This window comes from Rattus rattus, chromosome 4 (genome assembly GCF_011064425.1).
Source record: "Rattus rattus isolate New Zealand chromosome 4, Rrattus_CSIRO_v1, whole genome shotgun sequence".
In the NCBI taxonomy this organism is placed as follows: domain Eukaryota; kingdom Metazoa; phylum Chordata; class Mammalia; order Rodentia; family Muridae; genus Rattus; species Rattus rattus.
This window is the reverse complement of record NC_046157.1, coordinates 129712968-129729529: the sequence shown is the minus strand read 5'-3', so window position 1 is coordinate 129729529 and position 16562 is coordinate 129712968. Positions and strand designations below refer to the sequence as shown.

The 16562-nt window shown below is 38.9% G+C and overlaps 1 protein-coding gene across 1 annotated transcript in view; it reads left to right on the top strand.

The window, feature by feature from the left end:
* Boll (boule homolog, RNA binding protein) overlaps positions 1-16562 on the top strand; it is a 106457-nt gene that overhangs the window by 56630 nt on the left and 33265 nt on the right. The window lies entirely within an intron of this gene.

The window sequence follows — 16562 nt, the reverse complement described above, 5'->3', positions numbered from 1 at the left end:
ACATTCTATTTGTTTAGTACCCCTGACCAGGCAATGGTGCTACCCACAGTAGGCTAGGTAACATAACCAAGACATTCCCCCAAACATGCCCAAAGGCCCACCTGATGTCGGCAATCCCTGATTGAGAATTCCTACTCAGGCGATTTTGGGATATTTCAAGTTGACATTCAAAATCATCACAGATACCAAGTCAGACTTGGTAGTAAAAGTTCTGATATACTACTGCACAGTTGGGTAACTGTGAGTCATAGCAATGTAACTTTTATAAGCTAGAAGAAAAACATTTGGATGCTTTCACCATTTGGAAAACTGAAGTATGTGAGCTAGAGAGATAAGATCAGGGGGTTAAGAGCATATACTGTTCTTGCAGAGGAACCAGTTTTGGTTACCAGTACCCACACTGGATAGTTTACTCTTTTGAAAGACAGTATAGGAGTTAGAGGAAGGACTCCTGAGACTGCAGAGCAGAAGAGACCACCAACACTGCGCACCCCTGCCCACATCCCTGGCCCAAGAGGAAACTGTATACAGCTTCTGGGTTCACTTGGATAAGGGCACAGCTGTAGCAGGTACCCTGCAACTGAGACACTGCCGTAACCAGAAGGGACTGACCAGATAAACAGTTCTCTGCACCCAAATCCTGTGGGAGGGAGAGCTAAACCTTCAAAGATGCAGACACGCCTGGGAAACCAGAAGAGACTACACTCTGCCCACATCTCTGACTCCAGAGGAAAACACCAAACGCCATCTGGGACTCTGGTGCACGGGGGCTCCCGGAAAGGGCGGCGCAGGTCCTCCTGGTTGCTGCCCTCATGGAGAGCTCAAAAGCAACACCCCACGAGCAAACTTGAGCCTCGGGACCACAGGTAAGACCAACTTTTCTGCTCCAAGCGACCTGCCTGGTGAACTCAGGGCACAGGCCCACAGGAACAGCTGAAGACCTGTAGATAGAAAAACTACACGCCTGAAAGCAGAACACTCTGTCCCCATAACTGGCTGAAAGAAAACGGGAAAACAGGTCTACAGCACTCCTGACACACAGGCATATAGAACAGTCTAGCCACTGTCAGAAATAGCAGAACAAAGTAACACTAGAGATAATCTGATGGCGAGAGGCAAGCACAGGAACCCAAGCAACAAAAACCAAGACTACATGGCATCATCGGAGCCCAATTCTCCCACCAAAGCAAACATGGAATATCCAAACACACCAGAAAAGCAAGATCTAGATTCAAAATCATATTTGATCATGATGCTGGAGGACTTCAAGAAAGACATGAAGAACTCCCTTAGAGAAATGCAGGAAAACATAAATAAACAAGTAGAAGCCTACAGAGAGGAATCATAAAAATCCCTGAAAGAATTCCAGGAAAACACAAACAGTTGAAGGAATTAAAAATGGAAATAGAAACAATCAAGAAAGAATACATGGAAACAACCCTGAATATAGAAAACCAAAGGAAGAGACAAGGAACCATATATACAAGCATCACCAACAGAATACAAGAGATAGAAGAGAGAACCTCAGGAGCAGAAGATTCCATGGAAATCATCGACTCAACTGTCAAAGATAATGTAAAACAGAAAAATCTACTGGTCCAAAACATACAGGAAATCCAGGACTCAATGAGAAGATCAAACCTAAGGATAATATGTATAGAAGAGAGTGAAGACTCCCAGCTCAAAGGACCAGTAAATATTTTCAACAAAATCATAGAAGAAAACTTCCCTAACCTAAAGAAAGAGATACCCATAAGCATACAAGAAGCCTACAGAACTCCAAATAGATTGGACCAGAAAAGAAACACCTCCCGTCACATAATAGTCAAACACCAAATGCACAAAATAAAGAAAGAATATTAAAAGCAGTAAGGGAGAAAGGTCAAGTAACATATAAAGGCAGACCTATCAGAATCACACCAGACTTCTCACCAGAGACTATGAAAGCCAGAAGATCCTGGACAGATGTCATACAGACCCTAACAGAACAGCCCAGGTTACTGTATACTGCAAAACTCTCAATTAACATAGATGGAGAAACCAAGATATTCCATGACAAAACCAAATTTACACAATATCTGTCTACAAATCCAGCACTACAAAGGATAATAAATGGTAAAGCCCAACATAAGGAGGCAAGCTATACCCTAGAAAAAGCAAGAAAATAATCATCTTGGCAACAAAACAAAGAGAAGAAAAGCACATAAACATAACCTCACATCCAAATATGAATATACCAGGAAGCAATAATCACTATTCCTTAACATCTCTCAACATCAATGGTCTCAACTCCCCAATAAAAAGACATAGATTAACAAACTGGATACGCAATGAGGACCCTGCATTCTGCTGCCTACAGGAAACACACCTCAGAGACAAAGACAGACACTACCTCAGAGTGAAAGGCTGGAAAACAACTTTCCAAGCAAATGGTCAGAAGAAGCAAGCTGGAATAGCCATTCTAATATCAAATAAAATCAATTTTCAACTACAAGTCATCAAAAAAGATAAGGAAGGACACTTCATATTCATCAAAGGAAAAATCCACCAAGATGAACTCTCAATCCTAAATATCTATGCCCCAAATACAAGGGCACCTACATACATAAAAGAAACCTTACTAAAGCTCAAAACACACATTGCAGCTCACACAATAATAGTAGGAGATTTCAACACCCCACTCTCATCAATGGACAGATCATGGAAACAGAAATTAAACAGAGACGTAGACAGACTAAGAGAAGTCATGAGCCAAATGGACTTAACGGATATTTATAGAACGTTCTACCCTAATGCAAAAGGATATACATTCTTCTCAGCTCCTCATGGTACTTTCTCCAAAATTGACCATATAATTGGTCAAAAAATGGGCCTCAACAGGTACAGAAAGATAGAAATAATCCCATGCGTGCTATCAGACCACCACGGCCTAAAGCTGGTCTTCAATAACAATAAGGGAAGAACGCCCACATATACGTGGAAGTTGAACAATGCTCTACTCAACAATAACCTGGTCAAGGAAGAAATAAAGAAAGAAATTAAAGACTTCTTAGAATTTAATGAAAATGAAGGTACAACATACCCAAACTTATGGGACACAATGAAAGCTGTGCTAAGAGGAAAACTCATAGCTCTGAGTGTCTGCAGAAAGAAACAGGAGAGAGCATATGTCACCAGCTTGACAGCACCCCTAAAAGCTCTAGAACAAAAAGAAGCAAATACACCCAGGAGGAGTAGAAGGCAGGAAATAATCAAACTCAGAGCTGAAATCAGCCAAGTAGAAACAAAAAGGACCATAGAAAGAATCAACAGAACCAAAAGTTGTTTCTTTGAGAAAATCAACAAGATAGATAAACCCTTAGCCAGACAAACAAGAAGACACAGAGAGTGTGTCCAAATTAACAAAATCAGAAATGAAAAGGGAGACATAACTACAGATTCAGAGGAAATTCAAAAAATCATCAGATCTTACTATAAAAGCCTGTATTCAACAAAACTTGAAAATCTGCAGGAAATGGACAATTTCCTAGACAGATACCAGGTACCGAAGTTAAATCAGGAACAGATAAACCAGTTAAACAACCCCATAACTCCTAAGGAAATAGAAGCAGTCATTAAAGGTCTCCCAACCAAAAAGAGCCCAGGTCCAGACAGGTTTAGTGCAGAATTCTATCAGACCTTCATAGAAGACCTCGTACCAATACTATCCAAACTATTCCACAAAATTGAAACAGATGGAGCACTACCGAATTCCTTCTATGAAGCCACAATTACTCTTATACCTAAACCACACAAAGACCCAACAAAGAAAGAGAACTTCAGACCAATTTCCCTTATGAATATCGTAGCAAAAATACTCAATAAAATTCTGGCAAACCAAATCCAAGAGCACATCAAAACAATCATCCACCATGATCAAGTAGGCTTCATCCCAGGCATGCAGGGATGGTTTAATATACGGAAAACCATCAATGTGATCCATTATATAAACAAACTGAAAGAACAAAACCACATGATCATTTCATTAGATGCTGAGAAAGCATTTGACAGAATTCAACACCCCTTCATGATAAAAGTCCTGGAAAGAATAGGAATTCAAGGCCCGTACCTAAACAGTAAAAGCCATATACAGCAAACCAGTGGATAACATTAAACTAAATGGAGAGAAACTTGAAGCAATCCCACTAAAATCAGGGACTAGACAAGGCTGCCCACTCTCTCCCTACTTATTCAATATAGTTCTTGAAGTTCTAGCCAGAGCAATCAGACAACAAAAGGAGATCAAGGGGATACAAATTGGAAAAGAAGAAGTCAAAATATCAGTATTTGCAGATGATATAACAGTATCTTTAAGTGATCCCAAAAGTTCCACCAGAGAACTACTGAAGCTGATAAACAACTTCAGCAAAATGGCTGGGTATAAAATTAACTCAAATAAATCAGTAGCCTTCCTCTACACAAAAGAGAAACAAGCCCGAGAAAGAAATTAGGAAAACGACACCCTTCATAATAGATCCAAATAATATAAAGTACCTCGGTGTGACTTTAACCAAGCAAGTAAAAGATCTGTACAATAAGAACTTCAAGACTCTGAAGAAAGAAATTGAAGAAGACCTCAGAAGATGGAAAGATCTCCCATGCTCATGGATTGGCAGGATTAATATAGTAAAAATGGCCATTTTACCAAAAAGCGATCTACAGATTCAATGCAATCCCCATCAAAATACCAATCCAATTCTTCAAAGACTTAGACAGAACAATTTGCAAATTCATCTGGAATAACAAAAAACCCAGAATAGCTAAAACTATCCTCAACAATAAAAGGACTTCAGGGGGAATCACTATCCCTGAACTCAAGCAGTATTACAGAACAATAGTGATAAAAAAAACTGCATGGTATTGGTACAGAGACAGACAGATAGACCAATGGAACAGAATTGAAGACCCAGAAATGAACCCACACACCTATGGTCACTTGATTTTTGACAAAGGAGCCAAAACCATTCAATGGAAAAATGATAGCATTTTCAGCAAATGGTGCTGGTTCAACTGGGGGTCAACATGTAGAAGAATGCAGATCGATCCATGCTTATCACCCTGTACAAAGCTTAAGTCCGAGTGGATCAAGGACCTCCACATCAAACTAGATACACTCAAACTAATAGAAGAAAAACTAGGGCAGCATCTCGAACACATGGGCACTGGAAAAAATTTCCTGAACAAAACACCAATGGCTTATGCTCTAAGATCAAGAATCGACAAATGGGATCTCATAAAACTGCAAAGCTTCTGTAAGGCAAAGGACACTGTGGTTAGGACAAAACGGCAACCAACAGATTGGGAAAAGATCTTTACCAATCCTACAACAGATAGAGGCCTTATATCCAAAATATACAAAGAACTCAAGAAGTTAGACCGCAGGGAGACAAATAACCCTATTAAAAATGGGGTTCAGAGCTAAACAAAGAATTCACAGCTGAGGAATGCCGAATGGCTGAGAAACACCTAAAGAAATGTTCAACATCTTTAGTCATAAGGGAAATGCAAATCAAAACAACCCTGAGATTTCACCTCACACCAGTGAGAATGGCTAAGATCAAAAACTCAGGTGACAGCAGATGCTGGCGAGGATGCGGAGAAAGAGGAACACTCCTCCATTGTTGGTGGGATTGCAGACTGGTACAGCCATTCTGGAAATCAGTCTGGAGGTTCCTCAGAAAATTGGACATTGAACTACCTGAGGATCCAGGTATACCTCTCTTGGGCATATACCCAAAAGATGCCCCAACGTATAAAAAGACACGTGCTCCACTATGTTCATAGCAGCCTTATTTATAATAGCCAGAAGCTGGAAAGAACCCAGATGCCCTTCAACAGAGGAATGGATACAGAAAATGTGGTACATCTACACAATGGAATATTACTCAGCTATCAAAAACAACGACTTTTATGAAATTGGGTAGGCAAATGGTTGGAACTGGAAAATATCATCCTGAGTGAGGTAACCCAATCACAGAAGAACACACATGGTATGCACTCATTGATAAGTGGCTATTAGCCCAAATGCTTGAATTACCCTAGATGCATAGAACACATGAAACTCAAGATGGATGATCAAAATGTGAATGCTTCACTCCTTTAAAAAGGGAACAAGAATACCCTTGGCAGGGAATAGAGAGGCAAAGATTAAAACAGAGACAGAAGGAACACCCATTCAGAGCATGCCCCACATGTGGCCCATACATATACAGCCACCCAATTAGACAATATGGATGAAGCAAAGAAGTGCAGGCCGACAGGAGCCAGATGTAGATCTCTCCTGAGAGACACAGCCAGAATACAGCAAATACAGAGGCGAATGCCAGCAGCAAACCACTGAACTGAGAACAGGACCCCCATTGAAGGAATCAGAGAAAGAACTGGAAGAGCTTGAAGGAGCTTGAGACCCCATATGAACAGCAATGCCAACCAACCAGAGCTTCCAGGGACTAAGCCACTACCTAAAGACGATACATGGACTGACCCTGGACTCTGACCTCATAGGTAGCAGTGAATATCCTAGTAAGATCATCAGTGGAGGGGAAGCCCTGGATCCTGCTAAGACTGAACCCCCAGTGAACTACATTGTTGGGGGGAGGTTGGCAGTGGGAGGAGAACACCCATAAAGAAGGGGAAGGGGAGGAGTTAGGGGGATGTTGGCCCAGAAACCGGGAAAGGGAATAACACTGGAAATGTAAATAAGAAATACTCAAGTTAATAAAAAAAAGAGAGAGAGAGAGAGAAAAAAGGAGTTAGAGGAAGGAGCTGAAGGGGTTTGCAACCCATAGGAAGAACAACAATATCAACAAAACAGACCCCCCCCCAGAGCTCCCAGGGACTAAACCACCAACCAAAGAGTACATTGGGATGGACCTTTGGCTCCAGCTGCATAAGTAGCAGAGGATGGCTTTGTTGGACATCAGTGGATAGAGAGACCCTTGGTCCTAGGAAGGCTCAGTGCCCCAGTGTAGGGAAATACTAGGGGGAAGGCAGGAGGGAGTGAGTGGGTGGGGAAAACACCCTCATAGAAGCAGTGGGAGGGGGATGGGATATGGGGGTTCCAGAGGGGAAACAGAGAAAGAGGATAACTTTTGAAATGTAAATAAATAAAATATCCAATAAAAAAAGAAAGTATAATTCAGACATAAATAGGAATAGGATTTAAATTTCCACAAATGTTTCCATCTTGGAATAGCCACACACCTAAAAAATGCTGACTGTTTCTACAGAAATATACCACCAAGTGTTCCTCAGCACTTTTTATTTCAGTACCATTATTCTTATAAATCAACTCGGAGGCTAAAGTTGACTTATATCCAGCTAGTCCTAAGCAAAGATAAAATGTTATGTTATAGGAAACAAAAGACTAAGGGAAAACCTATGATTTGTAGCTTTTTTTAAATTTATTTATTTATTTTTACACTCCAAATTTTATTCCCCTCCAGGTCCACCCCATCCCCACAAACACTCTCCCCCCACCTCTCCACAAGGATCTCCCCACCTCACCCACCCCACCAGACCTCTAAACTTTCTAGGGCCTCCAGTCTCTTGAACGTTAGATGCATCTTCTCTGACTGAACCCACACCCAGGAGTCCTCTGCTGTATATGTGTTGGAGGCCTCATCTCAGCTGGTATATGCTGCCTAGTTGGTGATCCAGTGTCTAAGAGATCTCCGGGGTCCAGGTTAATTGAGACTGACGGTCCTCCTACAGGGTTGCCCTCCTCCTTAACTTCCTCCATCTTTTCCCTAATTCAACCACAGGGGTCAGCATCCTCTGTCCATTGGTTGGGTGCACATATGTGCATCTGACTCTTTCAGCTGCTTGTTGGGTCTTTTGGAGAGCAGTCATGGTAGATCCCTTTTTGTGCACACCCCCATAGCTTCAGTAATGGTGTCAGGTCTTGGGGCTTCCCCTTTGAGCCTGTCACTGGACCTTCTTTTCCTCAGGCTCTTCTCCATTTCTTTCACTGCATTTCTTTCAGACAGGAAGAATTATGGGTTGGAGCTTTGGCTGTGGGATAGCAACCCCATCCCTCACTTGAGGCCCTGATTTTAAAATTGTATGCTCTCCACAGGTCAAACAATGTTCCTTCAACTCTGTAGTGTATTTTTAAAGATAGATAGATAGATAGATAGATAGATAGATAGATAGATAGATAGATAGATAGATAGATAGATAGATAGATAGATTGATTGATTTAATACAAGTATATCGTGGCTGTCTTTAGACACACAAAAAGAGGGCATCAGATCCCATTACAGTTGGTTGTGAGCCACCATGTGGTTGCAGGGAATTGAACTCAGGACCTCTGGGAAAGCAGTCAGTGCTCTTAACCACTGAGCCATCTCTTCAAGCTCATCTGTAGTACCTTTTTTACTCATAGAACTATATGATAATAACCATATAGTTAAATGCTAGAAGTACGTAAGTTCCATGTGCATAAGACTTCCTTGTTTATGAAAATCTAAGACAATAAAGAGAATCCTAGCCTTAAGAAACTAGTGTATTTAAATGGTCAACTGAAAGTAAACAAATGTTTGGGTTCGATAAACTATTTACATGTAACACAGAAAAGGCAACAATACATAGATGCTTCTCATCTTATCTATCCCAAAAAATATCATAAGATGAAAATGTCAGAGCTAGAGTGGTGGTCAGGAGTTAAGAGCTCTTGCTGCTCTTGCAGAAGATCTGAGTTTGATACCCACATGGTAGTTCATAACCATCTATATATAGCTCCAGTCCTAGGGGATTTGATACCTTTTTCTAACCTCTATAGATACCAGGAATGCATGTGGTACACACAGATACATGCAGACAGAACATTAATATGCATAAATAAAAATAAATATTTTTAAGATTTATTTATTTATTATATATAAGTACACTGTAGCTGTCTTCAGACACACCAGAAGAAGGCATCAGATCTCATTACAGATGTTTGTGAGCCACCATATGATTGCTGGAAATTGAACTCAGGACCTCTGGAAGAGCAGTCAGTGCTCTTAATCACTGAGCCGTCTCTCCAGCCCAAAAATAAATTATTTTAAAGAGAAAAATAAAGATCACATGTAACACAAAAATGTATTTAGTACACCTCACCTATCAATCGCAGAGCTTAGGAACTCAATATACTGCAAAGTATCAGTTATGCCCTTACGATTTCATGACTTACAGGAAGTTGTACCCAATATTAAGGATATCATGATACATATTCTGAATCCTGGAAAAATCAAAATTTTAGGCTAGATATGGTTTTCACTGTGTGATTATTATCACTGCTCCATCTTAAGTCAACATGTCATAAATCAAACCACTGTAACCTGGATTCTATCAGTATATGCCATCTCTAACATATTCTCTAAAATAACTAGGAAAATAAACTTTTAATTAAGTTCATAATGTACTTGCTTCTGTTTTAAAAATGTGTACTCTCTCATTTTGTCTTTGCTCTTCCAAACATGTTGAAATTTAATCTGAGATGGCCTCCAAAGAGCCAGTCAAACATTATATCACTTTTTATTCTTTGAAATATTAATTGTATAGTTTTTTGTTTTCATATTTTTTATTTGATATTTTTTATTTACATTTCAAATGTTATTCCCTTTCCCGGTTTCCCGGCCATAAACCCCCCATCCCATCCCGCTCCCCTTCTTCTATAAAAGTGTTCCCCCTCCCCATCCACCCCCTTCCTGCCCCCCCAACATTCCCCTAAAAAGGTCCATATATTGTCTTCAATATCTTTGTAGCAAGAAGGAGTACTATATTGATTCTTAATGGTGTCACTGCTCCAACTATATCTCTGGGTTCAAGGAAAATGGGTACTAAGGTTTTACATTAAGGGGTATTTTTAAGATTTATTTTTACATGTATGAGTGTTTTATCTACATGTATGTATGTGCACCACCTATGTACCTGGTACCTCAAAGGTCAGAAGAGGGCATTAGATCCCCCTGGATCAGATGGTTGTGAATCACCATGTAGGTGCTGGGGATTGAATTCAGGTTTTCTTCAAGAGCTACAAGTGCTCTAAACCACTGAGCCAACGCTACAGCCTTATACACTGAGTCTTATAATGGTCCAAAGACACACACAAACCTCAAGAGTCTACAGATAGGAGTGCATGTACAGCTGACTTTGTTTCCCTTCTGATCTATCCATGTTAATCAGAATTTTCATGTGACAAATGATCAACAAAGACTCGAAGGATGAAAGATTTGGGCTTAATATTGGTTCAGGGGTTCTATGCATAATCTTTGGCTCCACTGATTCTACACCAATGATGAAATAAATGATGTGCATGGTAGACATGAACCGGGAGACAAAACAAGATAGAGCCCACAAAGACACACCTCATTGACATAGTTTTTCTATCTGGACCTCACCTCCTACAGTTTTCAGAGCCTACTAAAAGAATGCTATTAGCTAAAAACCAAATCTTCTATACTGAGCCTGTGTGGGTATGTCAACGGTCTCTTCTAATACTCAAGGCAGGGTCTGTGGATGTTGTTCAGTTGGTAGTACTAGCTAGCGTGTGATAAGTTTTATCACAGCAATAAATATTACTCCTCTGGTACCAATTTTCTTCTGTGTCATACTATTTTTTCAGAGTGGGGAAATATGTAATATAAGCAACTTAAAGGAGAAAGGACATTTTGGGCATGGTTTCAGAATATTCGGTCTGGCTCTGTTGATTCTGCTCAGTCTGTTCACCTCATTATTGATGAGAAACAAAAAAAGAGAAAGGTAGCCCTGCAACAAAATACAGCTCCAAAGTACCCTTATAACCTACTCGAGACCCCACCTCGTGAAGTTTGCAGAGCCTCCCAAAATAGTGCCACAAGCTGGAAACCAGTCCTTCATCAGTAAACCTAAGAAGGATAGCTCAAATTCAAATAATCTTAGCTATTTCTTCTTTTGTATTTAAATATCCTGAGAATAATTTTTGGTAGCCTCAGTGTTCTGCTGAAAGAGAATTGTGGCATGAATTCATTAAAATAGTTAAGAATGCTCTCAGTTGCTATATATGGTGGCACACATCTCTAATCCTAGCACTTAAGAAGTCAGACCTAGAGGATCACAAGTTGTAGGCCAGCCTAGGCCACATAGCCAGCCCTTACTAAACAAATGAACTTCTGTATTATTCTGTTACTTTATTTTACTTGTGGCCAATTTATCTAAGAAAGAATGTCTTTAAATATATCATCTTAATTCTCTTTTTTGTTGTTGCTCATTGCTGTTCATGGTGCTATGGACCAAAACTAAGACCTTGAACTTGCTAGACAAGCATTTGGCCACCTGTCTACAGCCTCAGCCTCTCTGTCTTTTGAATTCTAATTTAGTACTTTGATCTTTCATTTAACACCAGTGAAGATATTCAAACTAGATAAACAATGATACAGGCAACTGGTGATAAAAAATTAACAACCAAATATGAAAAATATAATTTACTAATTACATAAATGCAGAGTTCTACAGCAAACATGCTAATAAATGTAGATTTTTGTATAAAACAGTAATAACCTTATGGTTAAAAAGTCAAAATCTTGTATCAGGTGTGATGGCAGCTGGCTTGTAGTAACAAAACTCAAGAAACTGAGACAGGAGGATTGTAGAATCAACACTATCCCAAACTACATAATTAGACACTATCTCAAAAAAAAAAAAACCTTGGTAGTCTTAAAAATATTTTTAAAATAATGAAATACTGTTACTTGCAACATGTATAGAGTGTGGAAATAGCACCCAGGAACAAAAGCATAGGCACTGTAAGACGCCATCGTACATCTAAGAGAGTTGATCCATGGAAGTCACCAGTAGAATGATGGGTTCCATGCCTAGGGAAAGTAGGAGAAGGAAGAATATAGAAATGTTGCTTAATGGCTGCTGAGTTACTGTTAAACAGGAGCAAGAAGACTTAGACTTAGCAAGAAGGAGTGAGTATACATAGCAGTAATTACTATGTATTCAATGGCTAAAAGTAAATATTTTATGTTTTTACCCTAAAGAAATGTTAACTCTTAGAGAAGATAAATATGCTTAACCCAACTTAAACATTATATGATGTATATGTACATTGAAAATCACAGCGATTACTCCATTAATACATACAACTTTTGGTAAAAAATAAATTTTAAAATTATGCTTTTAAAAGAGTTAGGTTTTTCACCTATAGTAAGTCATAGAATAAAGCCTAATGTGATGGTTTGCATATGCTTGGCCCAGGGAGTGGCACTATTAGAAGGTGTGGCCTTGTTGGAGGAAGTGTGTTACTGTGGGGGTGGGCTTGGAGACCCTCCTCCTAGCTGCCTGAGGATGCTCAGTCTGCTCCTGGCTTCCTTTGGGTGAAGATGTAGAACTCAGTTCCTCCTGCACCGTGCCTGCCTGGATGCTGCCGTGCTCCCTCCTTGATGATAATGGACTGAACCTCTGTACCTGTAAGCCAGCCCCAATTAAATGTTGTCCTTTATAAAATTTACATTGCTCATGGTGTCTGTTCACAGCAATAAGACCCTAACTAAGACACTTAACTTACAAAGAAAGCACACAAGGAATGCTCTTACATGTCTAGTTACTTCTGTTCTTTTAAGTCTCAAAACACTATTGTTCATAGCTTTTTTTCCCTCAAAATTTCTAGTAAACTGAAACTTCTGACTTTGACTTTAACCAAGGGAAATACAACTTTTTATAACCAGTAGTTATTCCCTCAACACAAAAGTTGCCTTAGTTCAAGCTGGGCCTGAACTAAGTACATTTATCTCTCAGTTTTGGAGACTGGGAAATCAAGGTACCTGCAGATGCAGGTGTCTGTCTTCTCACTGTACCCCTACACAGTGGTTCCCCTAATGCTGTGACCCTTTAATAAAGTTCTTCATGTTGTAGTGACCCCCAACTATAAAATTATTTCATTGCTACTTTACTATAATATTACTACTGTTAATGAATTGTAATAAAAATATCTGATATGTGACTCCCAAAGAGGTTATGACCCAGTTATAGACTGAAAGCCACTGCCTACAAGACAAGGGTAAGAAGAATAGAGAAAATGAAGCATGTTCCCTTTTATTTGTTTCTTTATTTATTATATATGCATACACATATATGGGTACACACATGTTTAAATTCCAAGAGTGAGATCATGCAGTACTTACATTTTTGTATCTAGGTTATTTTCCGTAACATAATGATTTCCAGGTTGATATATATTGATAATAACAGGATTTTATTATTTAAAAATTAATACCTCCAAGAATATTTTTCAAGACAGCATCTGATTATGTAGCTCAAGTTAGTCTTGAGGCTGTAATCCTCCCACACATTATCATCTTCATCTACTTTGTAATAGCATACTAAATCTACTTGCTCCTTTTACTATAAATCAGTTCCCATTAATCAATATTTATCTACCCTTCCTTCTCCTACTGTCTTAGTTACTGTTCTGTTGCTGTGAAAGATATCATAACCAAGGTACTTATAGAAGACATTTCATTGGAGGGTGCTTGCTTAGAGTTTTAAAGGGCTAGTCCATGATTATCATCAAGGGGAGCATGGTAGCAAGCAGGCAGGCAGGCTGTTGGAACAATACCTTAGAGCTAACATCCTGATCCACAGACATCAAGCAGAAAGAGCAAAATGGGTCAGGGCCTGCTGTGGGGTTTTGAAACCTCAAAGCCCACCCACAGTGACACACCTACTAAAATAAGGCCATACCTTCTAATTCTTCTCAAACAGGAGACCAAATATTCAAATATATAAGCCTAAAAGGGCCATTCTCATTCAAACCACCCATTCTCCCAAGTCTGGTAACCACTATTCTTCTTGCAACATTCATAGGATGTGACCTATAGAACATAGTTGGATGACCCTTGAGCTAACCCACTTTAAGGTTAATTGATCCTATTCAAACGTAGTATGAAATATAATATGTATCCTTTGAGTAATTTCTATTTCTTTCCAATCTGTTTTTAGTTTAACCTAGATTATTTGATCAAACACTTATGGGCTATTCTAATATAGGATTTGCCATAAGTTCTTACTAGCCAAAATAGCTATCTGAGGTGGAAGACCAGTAAAAAGTTAATTAGAATTAGTTATTAATTGGATGTAACTTTCAGCAGTCATATTGAGTAAATTAGGCAAGTTTCTCTCATTTTCTCATTTGTACTTCCTAGATTTTATGTAGATACATTAAATCATACATGTATATATAATATAAAATGAAAATAAGACTTTAGACAGGAATAACATCAGGATGGAGGAGTGAGACTACAAAAGAAGTGGGATTATATTCAATATAAAATTATACATGTACAAAAACTCAAGTAAAAGAAATTCTTATTAATTACATGTAAAGTCATGTACTAGTTGACATGATGATCTAATTTTTTAAGTACCCTTAGAGGGAAATCTATCATATAGCACATCTATTTTTCATATCAAAATTATGTTTCCATTCTTGGTTTGAGCATTTTTTCTGCAATCTGAGTCTATCATTCTTCCTAATTGGACATTCATTTCATTTTTTTTTTTGCTTATTATCCCCTAAAACCAAGACCACTTGGATGGACACCCTATCTTTCATATAGTATAAGATTCAATTTATGAAACAATAATCCCTTACACATTATTTTCTAAACTTTTCTTTAAATAACATCTTCTTCCACTGTGAGGATGAGAGTAAGGATTTTCTACTGAATTACATACTCTGTTGACATAATTTTACCAGCTTCGGGAAAGCATACGGGTGAAAGAGGGACTTTTTCATTTCAAATGAATTAGTATTTCTTTAGTATGATCTATTCAAAACACAATGGGTGCTCCCATCCATAAGACGTTTATTCCCAAACACCAGTAAATGCCTCAAACCCCAGATAGTACCTAATACTATATGTACACAAGCATTAATCTGATTACATAGTTAATACATAACCCAATCGTTTGGAAAATATATAGCATGGATATGATGAACAGTATGATAGTTCATATCCAGAACATGTTGAATTGAGACAACATAAGCAGTTCAAAACAGATAAATTGTTTATTTCTGGACTTTTTCCATATTAATGGTTTTGGGTCCACTATAAACTACATGTAATACTTGGAAAGAGAAGCTTCAAATAAGGTAGAAACTTCAGTATGCATCTGTTTTGGTTACTTGTCTCATTGCTGCAACAAAATGCAAAACATTAAGAAAGAAGGGATTTATTTTGGCTCACAATTTGAAGTCACAGTTCATCATGTCAGAGATTTCATGGTGACAGAAGCCTTGTGTCATGCTGCATTCACAGTCAGGATGGAGAGAGATGCATGCTAGTGCTCAGCTTGCTTTCTCTGTTTTATTCAGTCTACCACTTCCACCTCTAGAGTGGCGCCACCCAAACTGAAGGTGCATCTTTCTATCTTCTGTTAATCTAATCTAGATTATCGCAGACATATCCTAGCAGCCAACCCCATTTTAGAGGCTTGTCTTCTTGGTGATACTAAAACCTGTGAAATTGACAATATAAGCATAACAAATCTATCACTTGTCAACTTGATAGCTGTCCTGGTTGGGTGTTTTTGTCAACTTGACACAAACTAGTGTTGTCTGAGAAGAACCCACAATGGAGAAAATGTCCCAGCTTGTGGGACATAATTCTTAATTAGTGATTGATGTGGAGGGTCTAGCCCATTGTAGGTGGTCCTTTGAGTTACATTAGAAAGTCGTCTTGTGGGCTGGAGAGATGGCTCAGAAGTTAAGAGCACTGTCTGCTCTTCCAGAGGTCCTGAGTTCAATTCCCAGCAACCACATGGTGGCTCACAACCATCTATAATCAGGTCTGGTGCCCTCTTCTGGCCTGTAGGCATACATGCAGGCAGAAAGCTGTATGATGTATACATAATAAATAAATAAATGTTTTTTAAAAAAAAGAAAAAGAGACTCCGAAGAAAGAAATTGAAGAAGACCTCAGAAGATGGAAAGATCTCCCATGCTCATGGATTGGCAAGATTAATATAGTAAAAATGGCCATTTTACCAAAAGCGATCTACAGATTCAATGCAATCCCCATCAAAATACCAATCCAATTCTTCAAAGACTTAGACAGAACAATTTGCAAATTCATCTGGAATAACAAAAAACCCAGGATAGCTAAAACTATCCTCAACAATAAAAGGACTTCAGGGGGAATCACTATCCCTGAACTCAAGCAGTATTACAGAACAATAGTGATAAAAAACTGCATGGTATTGGTACAGAGACAGACAGATAGACCAATGGAACAGAATTGAAGACCCAGAAATGAACCCACACACCTATGGTCACTTGATTTTTGACAAAGGAGCCAAAACCATTCAATGGAAAAATGATAGCATTTTCAGCAAATGGTGCTGGTTCAACTGGAGGTCAACATGTAGAAGAATGCAGATCGATCCATGCTTATCACCCTGTACAAAGCTTAAGTCCGAGTGGATCAAGGACCTCCACATCAAACTAGATACACTCAAACTAATAGAAGAAAAACTAGGGCAGCATCTCGAAC